We start from the raw sequence: 9,552 nt of genomic DNA, 5'->3' as shown, positions 1-9,552 counted from the left end.
CACAAATAGCACACAAAAATCACTTAGAATCACTCAAGAACGAATTAGGGTTTTCTCACAGCTTTTGAGGGTGAAGGAGGCGAGATTGGGGGCTATAAGGTGGCTTAAATAGTGGGCAACCCGGGGATTTAGGGTTTCTCCCAGACGGACAGACTCGCCGAGTCCAGAATATGGACTCGCCGAGTCGCCAGCTAACACGTGCTCGAAATCCCGACCCTACTCGGCGAGTCAGGCTATGAACTCGCCGAGTCCCTCCTATAAAACTAAAAAAATAAAAACCAAGGAATTATCATATCGGAAATGGGTCGTTACAAGTCGACAAAAGACATGTCCATGCAACCTCGGACCATGCATCATTTAAGAATACATCAATCGTCCTTGGCTCCAAACTTGTTTGGATGCCTAAACTAACTGTATAATTCTCAGGCTTTGTGCAAGGAGGAACAAGAAGAAGAATGGTTAATTGACAGTTCCTGCTCCTTGCACATGACCGGGAGGTTAGAGTACCTTCGGGATTTCAGGCCTATATGCAATGGTGGAAATGTCACGTTTTGGCAACAATGCAAACGGTGTCATCCGAGGTTACGGTGTTCTCACTACGGAGAACTTTTCCATTCAGAAGGTTGCTTATGTAGAAGGTCTTAAACACAATCTCATCAGTGTTGGCCAACTATGTAAAGCAGGACATCGTGTTGAATTTCACAATCAATTATGTTACATAATGACGAGTGACCACAGCACTTGCTTAATCAGATCACGCTGCGAAGGCACGATGTACCCTCTTGATGTTTCTCTCATCATTGGCAAACCGCAGTTGTGTTTTCTGTCCAAAGCTGTATCCGAAGTCTGCTGGCTATGGCACCGCAAGCTAGCTCATCTCAACTTTCATTGCATCAACAACCTCGTCACAGGAGAACTAGTCCGTGGTCTTCCCATTCTCAAATTCAGCAATGATACTCTTTGTCCAGCGTGTGAATGCGGCAAACAAGCAAAAGCAAGTCATCCTCTGATAATGAATTCTTCTATCTTTGAACCATTGGAGCTGTTACACATTGATCTCTGCGGTCCCTCAACCGTAGCCAGTCTTCACCACACAAAATATATATTGGTTATTGTAGATGACTACACACGCTTCACATGGGTCTCCTTTCTCAGACTCAAATCTGAGACACCACAAATCTTCATTAACTTCATCAAAGAAATTAAACTTCAAATCAAGCTTCCAGTCAGACGCATCCACAGTGACAATGGAACTGAGTTCACTAGTCATCTTCTGAACAATTTCCTAGTTTCCAAAGGCATCTCTCACAACTTTTTAGTACCCTATACACCGCAACAAAATTGTGTAGTAGAAAGAAGGAACCACACTCTCGTTGAAGCAGCCAGATCCATGCTTAACTTCGCCTAACTTCCTCTCTACTTCTGGGTCGAAGCTGTAGCAATAGCATGTTTTGTTTAAAACCGAAGTATTATTTGCAAGCGTCTCAATAAAACACCATATGAAGGTCTCAACAATCGCAAACCCAATGTTCGTTTCTTTCATATCTTTGGATGTAGATGCTTTGTGATCAACAACAGAGACCAACTCAACAAGTTTGCACCAAAGTCAGACGAAGGTATCTTCCTTGGTTATTCTACTAACAAGGTTGCATATCGAGTGCTCATCAGAAGAACAAGGTTGATCATCGAAAGCTTTGATGTGAAATTTGATGACTCTCACATCCGCAGTGCACCTCCATCCACTGAAACAACTGCAATCATGGAAAGTGACATTCCAGCCACTTCCGGTCCTCTGAATCTAGTTGAAATCAATTATGATGATCTGTTTGATCCCATTGAAACGGCGAAACTATCCGAAGTCCTAGTATCACCCGCAGCTCAACAACAACATGCCGACGTATCTGGACCATTCTATCTGAAGTAGTATCGCTCAATACTTCCACCTCTCCGGTTGAGGGGGGAAGCTCTACTCCGGATCATTTTGCAACCGTTTAGGTTCCAGTACCTGATGTTGCTTACATTCCTGCCCGAAGTAAAGCTTATCCATCAAACGAACCTTCGGAGGACTCAGATGACGAACTCATAGAGAATATTGACACTAGATCCGATCCTAGAATTGTCACTCTCCTATCCACATTCCAGGGGGAACCCTCTCAGGTTCCAGAGGAACTCCCATCCGCAATCCAGGGGGAACCTCAATCTCTGCCAACTCCTCAAGTAAATTATGCTTCAATAGATCAAGATGACTCAGCAGGATGTTCTCAAGTCCAGGGGGAACTGCCTTCCCCAACCGTAGATTCTTCTGACATCCAAGATATTCCTTCTACTGCAGCTGCTGATCATATGATGCCACGTCTTCATGTATGGACAAGAGACCACCCACCAGGTCAAATTATCGGCAACCCATCTGCAGGTATCCAGACTCGATCTTCCAAAGATTTATCTGACCACTGCCATTATGCAGCATTTATCTCTTCGGTTGAACCTCGAACGATCAAAGAAGCCATACTTGAACCGTACTGGATAGCTGCAATGCAAGAAGAATTAGAAGAATTTGAAAGAAACAAAGTATGGCAACTTGTTCCTCTTCCACAAGGTCATACTATTGTTGGTACAAGATGGGTTTCAAGAACAAGTTAGACGAATCAGGCTCAGTCATCCGAAACAAGGCAAGACTTGTTGCCAAGGGCTACAGTCAACTAGAAGGCATTGACTACGATGAAACGTATGCTCCGGTAGCACGCATGGAAGCCATCCGGATCTTTCTAGCATACGCAGCGCAAAAAATGTCAAAGTACACCAAATGGACGTTAAGAGTGCCTTCCTCAATGGTGAACTAAAAGAAGAGGTTTATCTTCAGCAACCTCCAGGCTTTGAAAATGTTGAATTCACTGACCACTGCTATAAGCTTGAAAAAGCAGTCTACGGTCTGAAACAAGCCCCAAGAGCTTGGTATGAGACACTCTCTGAATTTCTAGTCTCATCCGGGAACAAAAGAGGAGTGATTGATCCCACATTATTCAGAAAAGCAAATGGTGACCATCTTATGTTGGTACAAATTTATGTGGATGATATCATCTTCGAATCGACTGATCAAGGCATGGTAGATGAATTTGCAAATCTCATGACCAACAAATTCAAAATGAGTATCACTAGAGAGATTAATTTCTTTCTAGGTCTTTTATAACACCCAAAGTTTTGAAGGCCAAGCAAGGAAAGAAAACCCTAAGTTTAGGGGTCGACTCGGCGAGTCCAAGGAGGGACTCGGCGAGTCCGAGCGGGATCCGGGTCGAGGAGTAAGTGACCGACTCGGCGAGTCGGCCAAGGTGACTCGGCGAGTCTAGTCTGTGCGTTGAAAACCCTAAATTCGGGACTTGGAGCCTATATAAACATCTTAATCTTCTTCCTAGGGTTCCTTACTGCCTCCTTAGCCCTGGATACCAAACCCTAGCCGTCATATCCTTTGATTGAGCCATTTGTTGCCTTGGAAGGTGCATTAAAGCTTGGAGAAGGAAGAAGGAACTTGGAGGAGCAAGAAGGGACTATAGATCTGGGATTATGAGTTCATTCTGAGCATTTGGAGGTAATAAACTAGTTCCTGGATCCTTTTTGCACCTAGATCTATGTGTGGTTGTTGGGGCTTTTTAGCCATAATGTTATTATTTTGAGTTAGAAGCCAGATCTGAAGTTGCTACTTCAGATCTAAGCGTATTATGGTCTTGAGAAGCATAAAGTAGCAGCCCTTGAGTTGATCATGGAGCCTCCTTGCCTTAAACCCTAGTTTATGGTGTATTTTGCTTAGATCTCCTTCTCTACACGTAAAGTTTGCAACTTTACGTGAGGAATAGGCTTGGGAAGGGTAGATCTACAGATTTGAGTCCCTGCATGACTCAAAAGTCCTCTTAATGTATGAAAGACCGCATGGAATCGGCGAGTCCTTTAAGTGGACTCGGCGAGTAGCTTGAAGATGAGGAGGAACTCGACGAGTGGGATGAACAGCTCGTCGAGTCGGATGAAGTTGGGCATGAACTCGGCGAGTTGGAAGAACAACTCAGCGAGTTGGATGAAGATTGTCTTAGACTCGGCGAGTCTGTTCTTGGACTCGGCGAGTCAGGTCGCGAAACCCCAAACCCTTCGAGTTGAGACTCGAATCAGTGAGTCGAATGGAGACTCGGTGAGTTGGACAGGTCAGGACTCGGTAATCGGTAGACTCGGCGAGTCATGGACTGACTCGGCGAGTCGAGTCGCGAATAGAAGGACTCTGAACATATGAACTCGGCGAGTCAATAAGGTGACTCGGCGAGTAGGGTTGACCTGGGAGGTTGACTTTGACCAGGACTTTGACTTTGGCAAGAGTTGACTTAGTTGACCTTTGAAGGTCAGTTAGACTGAGTGTTATGTTGATATTGGTAGCTCGGGGAGCTAGTGGAGCAGCAGTTCAGAGTCAGTGGTCAGGTAGCGGTCAAAGGGATTAGCAGCAGCAGTTCGGCAGTATCAGGTGAGTTTCCCTTTGTATGAATGGGTCTACGGCCACAATGCCAGCCCATGTAGTTATGAGTAGAAGACCCGGGGGTTAGCCCTAGGCACAGTATGCTAGTATGATATTCGGGACGAGGTCCAATGATAGAGGGCGGGTGCCCAAGGAATGGTTTAAGTGATAGTTTATACTTGTTGTCTGTGTGATACTTGTATGTACCTGGTAGGGAGGTGAGTGTGGGCGAGGTCTCGTATCTCACTAATAGCAGAGTGTGGATGGTGTTCCATATCTCACTAGCAGCAGATCAGGGGCGAGGCCCAAGTTAGGGAAGGAGTGAGGGTGGGCTGGGCCCGTATCTCACTATCAGCAGGAGTATGGACGGGGTTCCATGACTCATCAGTAGCAGGACACGGGCGGGGCCCAGAGATAGGCGAGGCCTTAGAACAAGATCCGTTAGTATGTATTTAGCTTATGTGATGTGATGTGATATGTTTATGTGCTATTATATGTTAGTGGGCGGGGCCCTGTGACAGGCGAGGCCTAAGTGAAACAGATCTGTATCCGAGCGGGGCTCGAAGCCAGGCGGGGCCTGGAGCAGCGGGGTCGTTGAAGCGAGCGAGGCCCAAGGTAGGGGGCGAGGCCCAGGATAGGGGGTGTGGCCCAGTATGTGCAGTATGTGGTTATGCATGGTATGTGGTAGGGTGGGGAACTCACTAAGTTTTGTGCTTATGGTTTTTAGTTTTGGTTTCAGGTACTTCCGGTAGCGGAGGGAAGAGCTCGGGGTGATCGCATGGCACACACCATAGTTTAGACAGCCTGGGAATGTTTACTCTGATAACGAACATGTATTTTGGAAACTAATACTCTGTTTATGTTTTGAAATGATGAATTTGCTTAAAGTAATGTTTTATTAAAAGAAATTTTTAGTCTTGAATTTTGGGACGTTACAAGTTGGTATCAGAGCCTTGGTTTGAGGGATTCGGGCATACTCTCGGGTGTGCCTGAACTCAAACTGAGGGGTCGGATAAAAAGTTTTCAAAAATGAGAAGACAGTTTCGTAAAAAGATTTTTGAGAACTAAAAACAGTTTTAGAAAAGCAAAAGAATTCAGAAAGAAAAAGTACTTTGAAAAGAGAAAAGGGGTGTGGTGCATGCTATCAGCCGAGCTCAAGTAAGTACCCCAAAATACCCATACAAGTTTATGTTATGATTATCAGTTGATAGAACAACATGCTAGATTAGGACTAAGGATCTAGGAATGATGCCTTATGTGCCAATTATATGTGCTTGAGCTGCATGATAGTGCTAATTAGACAGTAGTAGGATAGCCTGTTTATGTTATGCCTGAGTTTATGAGTTTGTGTTGCATGCTAGTTCAGATTCTTGCTATTTGCATATGATTGCTTGAGTATGTTGTGGTTAGATTTTCCCCTTGTCCGAATGCTGCTTGCTTTGTGCATTGTGGGATTTTAAGTGATGGGAGTTAGCCATTAGGTGGATACATCACGTTACCTGTGATCAGGGTTGAATAATCTCAGAGTGTTGGATTTGGCCCTATTGCGCAGCTCTTGTTTGAGTCCAACTGTTGTAGGGATGAGTCTTTTACTTGAAGGATTATCTGAGCCTCGTCACATGTGATGGTATCCAGGTGATGGCTAATTGGCATCACAAGGAGACCTTCAGCGGCTGAGGACTGGTTGAGTTGAGTCAGAGGTTTCCCTAGGGTAAGCCTAGGATGAGATAGTGTTGGGAGCAGTAGTAGTGGATAAGGGACCTGGTGGAGTCGAAGCAATTCCTGAGGAAAGTACGGATAGATGTGGAAGGTAGTATGGGCCCGTACTACTGAAAGCAGAGGATCCGTACTCGATTCGGGAAAGGCCAAGACAAGACCGGGAACCTAGTAGGGAGTGTGTTTGGTCTCGCAGCAGTGATGAGTTTTCTGATAGTGGATGTATTATATTTTTCAGTATGGTGACATTGAGAGAGAGACCAGCGGGCGGATCAGGAGCCAGAGAGGGATCAGGCTCGGGTTCAGGGGCTGAGCAGCTCGAGGAGCGAATGAGGGAGTTGATATCCGCCGAGGTTACGCGCAGTATTTTGAGTCAGACTCCTATGATCTTTGGCACGGTCAAGGAGGGTATATTGGAGATTTTGGATGAGAGGCTGGGAGCCTTTCGCACTGAGATGATGGCTTTGATGGGAGCGCGTACCTTGATATTTCGGGAGTTCAGGGCTTGCGGGGCACCAGATTATCATGGGGCTAGGGACCCCATCGCTAGCAGCAGATGGTTGGCCGATGTTGCCAACGCATTCCGTACGAGCCGGTGTCCTGAGGGGGACAAGGTCAGACTCGCTTCCTGTCTTCTGAAGGACAGAGCAAGGGACTGGTGGGAGGAGATTGGTCATGCTTTGGGGGATGACGCCGCGTTGGATGCGATGACCTAGAGCAATTTCTCGGCCAGGTTCAGGGTGGAGTTTTCGCCGATTATTGAGGTGCAGCAGTTGGCACGGGAGTTTCAGGACTTGACGCAGACCACTGAGACTGTGGCGGAGATCACCGCCAAGTTCAGGGAGAGGGATCTTCTTGTACCGCAGTATGTCCCGGATGAGGAGATGAAGAAGGCCCGATACCATGAGATATTGAAGGATGACATCAGGGAGTTCGTGAGCAGATCCAGCAGTAAGACGCTAGAAGATATGATTTCTCGGGCTAGAGAGAGGGAAATTGATTTGGAGCAGATTCGGAAGAGGAAGCCAGATGAGGTTCAGGTAGCTGCAGGTTCGGACAAAAGGCCCAAGGGATCGGATTCAAGGTCGAGGGATTTTCAGGACCGCAGCCGGTGCGGGAAGTGTGGCAGGGCACACGGGGGCACGTGCAGGAGTGGTAGCGGTGGTGAGTCTGGCTGTTTCAAGTGCGGTCGGACTGGTCATTTCAGCAGAGATTGTACAGTTACCAACATGCAGGGATCCGACTTGATATGTTTTCACTGCAATCAGCGGGGCCACAAGAAGGCCCAGTACCCCAGTTTGTTTTCAGCAGGACGGGTGATGGCACCTACCCCTGCAACTTTGAGGATCACAGACGGCCGTCAGGGCCGTGCAGAGGCGCCTGCGGTGGGAAGCAGAGCTTTTCAGATGACTACCTTAGAGGCGTGGTCAGCACCGGACGTTGCAGGTATGCAATTTCTGTTTTCAATTCTTTTATTTGTGCATGATTATATTGTTATGGTTCTGCATCATTATCGGTATGAGTATTTTATTTTTGAGCGGTTGATTGTGATCAAGTTATATGCCATCTGCATACCTTGGATATCCGAAAGGTAGTGAGGGGATGTGCCCTATTGGAGAAGGTTGCATGGGATGCAGTAACTGTAGCATGCTTGGGAGGGACTTGGTATGTCTCGCTAGATCGGAGTTGTGTAGTGTTAGAAATGGATTGGTTAGATCCCTAGCTATGGTAAGCTTGGATTCCTCAGCAGATTGATTATGGAATGGTAGCAAGAATTGGGATTTCTTTTGAGTATTGAGCAACAAGGGGTAAGCAGGATCGAAGTGGGGGAGAATCCTCCGAGTGTGCAAAGATAGGAGCACGCAGACCCAGAATGAGTGCGCAACCTCCGAGAAGGAAAGGAAGTAGTTCAGCGTTCGATGGATTGAGGATTTCAGGGATGGGAGTTTGAGAAACTCCCCATTAGCTAGTGTGTGTGGTGGTAATGGTTAGTACGTGGTTGGGAATTAGGGTTGTGGATCGCCCGTAGGACTCGGGGGAGTCAGAATGAGGATCTTGAGAGCTAATGGCACATGGGTGCCTTCGTATTAGCAGTCAGTGGTGGAAGTGATGTAAGACTACGGGGCAGCCGTAGCATTCACTAGCAGTCAGCAATGGATGGTGACGTAAGACTACGGGTAAGCCGTAGCATTCCTTAGTAGCTTCATTAGCGGAGTTGGGGCGAGGCCCTTATCTCCTAGTGATCTGATAGGGATCAGGAATGGGTAGTGGATGAGAATGATAGGGAGTTGCCTGTATAGCCCTAGAGAGGTGAGACCTTGGGAGAGGCCGCTCCAGGATATAGCTGGGTGAGACCCGTGGGCGAGGCCCATATGAGATTAGCAGTGTAGGTGAGACCTGAGAGCAGGGTTGCTCAGTAGTATGGTTGGGTGAGACCCATGGGCGAGGCCTGAGCGAGAGTGATTAGACTAGTGGGACTAGAAGGATAGAGGCGGGTGGGACCCGTAGGCGAGGCCCGTGAGTTTTAGCAGCACAGGTGGGACCTGGTAGGGACCTTAGTGTCAAGATAGGGGATCGGGGATCCCAGGATTGTAGTTCCTGAATGGCAGAATAGATTGAGCAGTTATTGGTGGTCGAAGTTTCTTCAGAAGTTGCTAGGAGCGACTAGTGGTGGTGTTGGGATTAGCTACCAGTGGAAGCCGGTAATCCAGACATTGATAGGTTGGTAGGGACCAGGGTGGTCTCAGTTCATCCGAAAGGCAAACAAGGAATAGCAGAATTTTCAGTCAGTAGTACTACGGGTAAGCAGTGTATGGTGGAATTCAGTTAGTTGAATCAAGGGGTGCTCGGCACCAAGTTTTGGCAGAGAGGAGTGTCAGTGATTACTGACGGTGATGACCCGTTCTGGGAATAGCGAGGGTGATGGAGTTGGTGAAGGATAGGACCTTCACAGTGTCAGAGGAAATAGTTGGATATGGAGCTTTGCCTTGGGAAGGCAAGGAATTTGCACAAGGGAAGAAGGGGTGAACCCCTATAGGTTCAGTGCAGTACTCGGTGAGTACCAGAAGGATTGTCGGTAGAGTAAGTTGTGTTTCCAGAATGTTCAGGGTCAGGGCTGACCCGAGATGATTATCCGCAAGGATTGATGCTAGTCAGAATGACCGAGCGGAAGACCAGCGAAGGTACGCAGCTGGTGTGGGAATCATTGATAGGGTATTGAAGGCAGATCGCAGGCGATAGGCCATGGAAAACTTCGAGGACGAAGTTTAATTTAAGTGGGGGAGAGTTGTAACACCCAAAGTTTTGAAGGCCAAGAAAGGAAAGAAAACCCGAAGTTTGGGGGTCGA

This window comes from Lactuca sativa, chromosome 5, assembly GCF_002870075.4.
Source record: "Lactuca sativa cultivar Salinas chromosome 5, Lsat_Salinas_v11, whole genome shotgun sequence".
Taxonomy (NCBI): domain Eukaryota; kingdom Viridiplantae; phylum Streptophyta; class Magnoliopsida; order Asterales; family Asteraceae; genus Lactuca; species Lactuca sativa.
The sequence above is the reverse complement of the archived record's forward strand: the minus strand, read 5'-3'. Positions refer to the sequence as shown.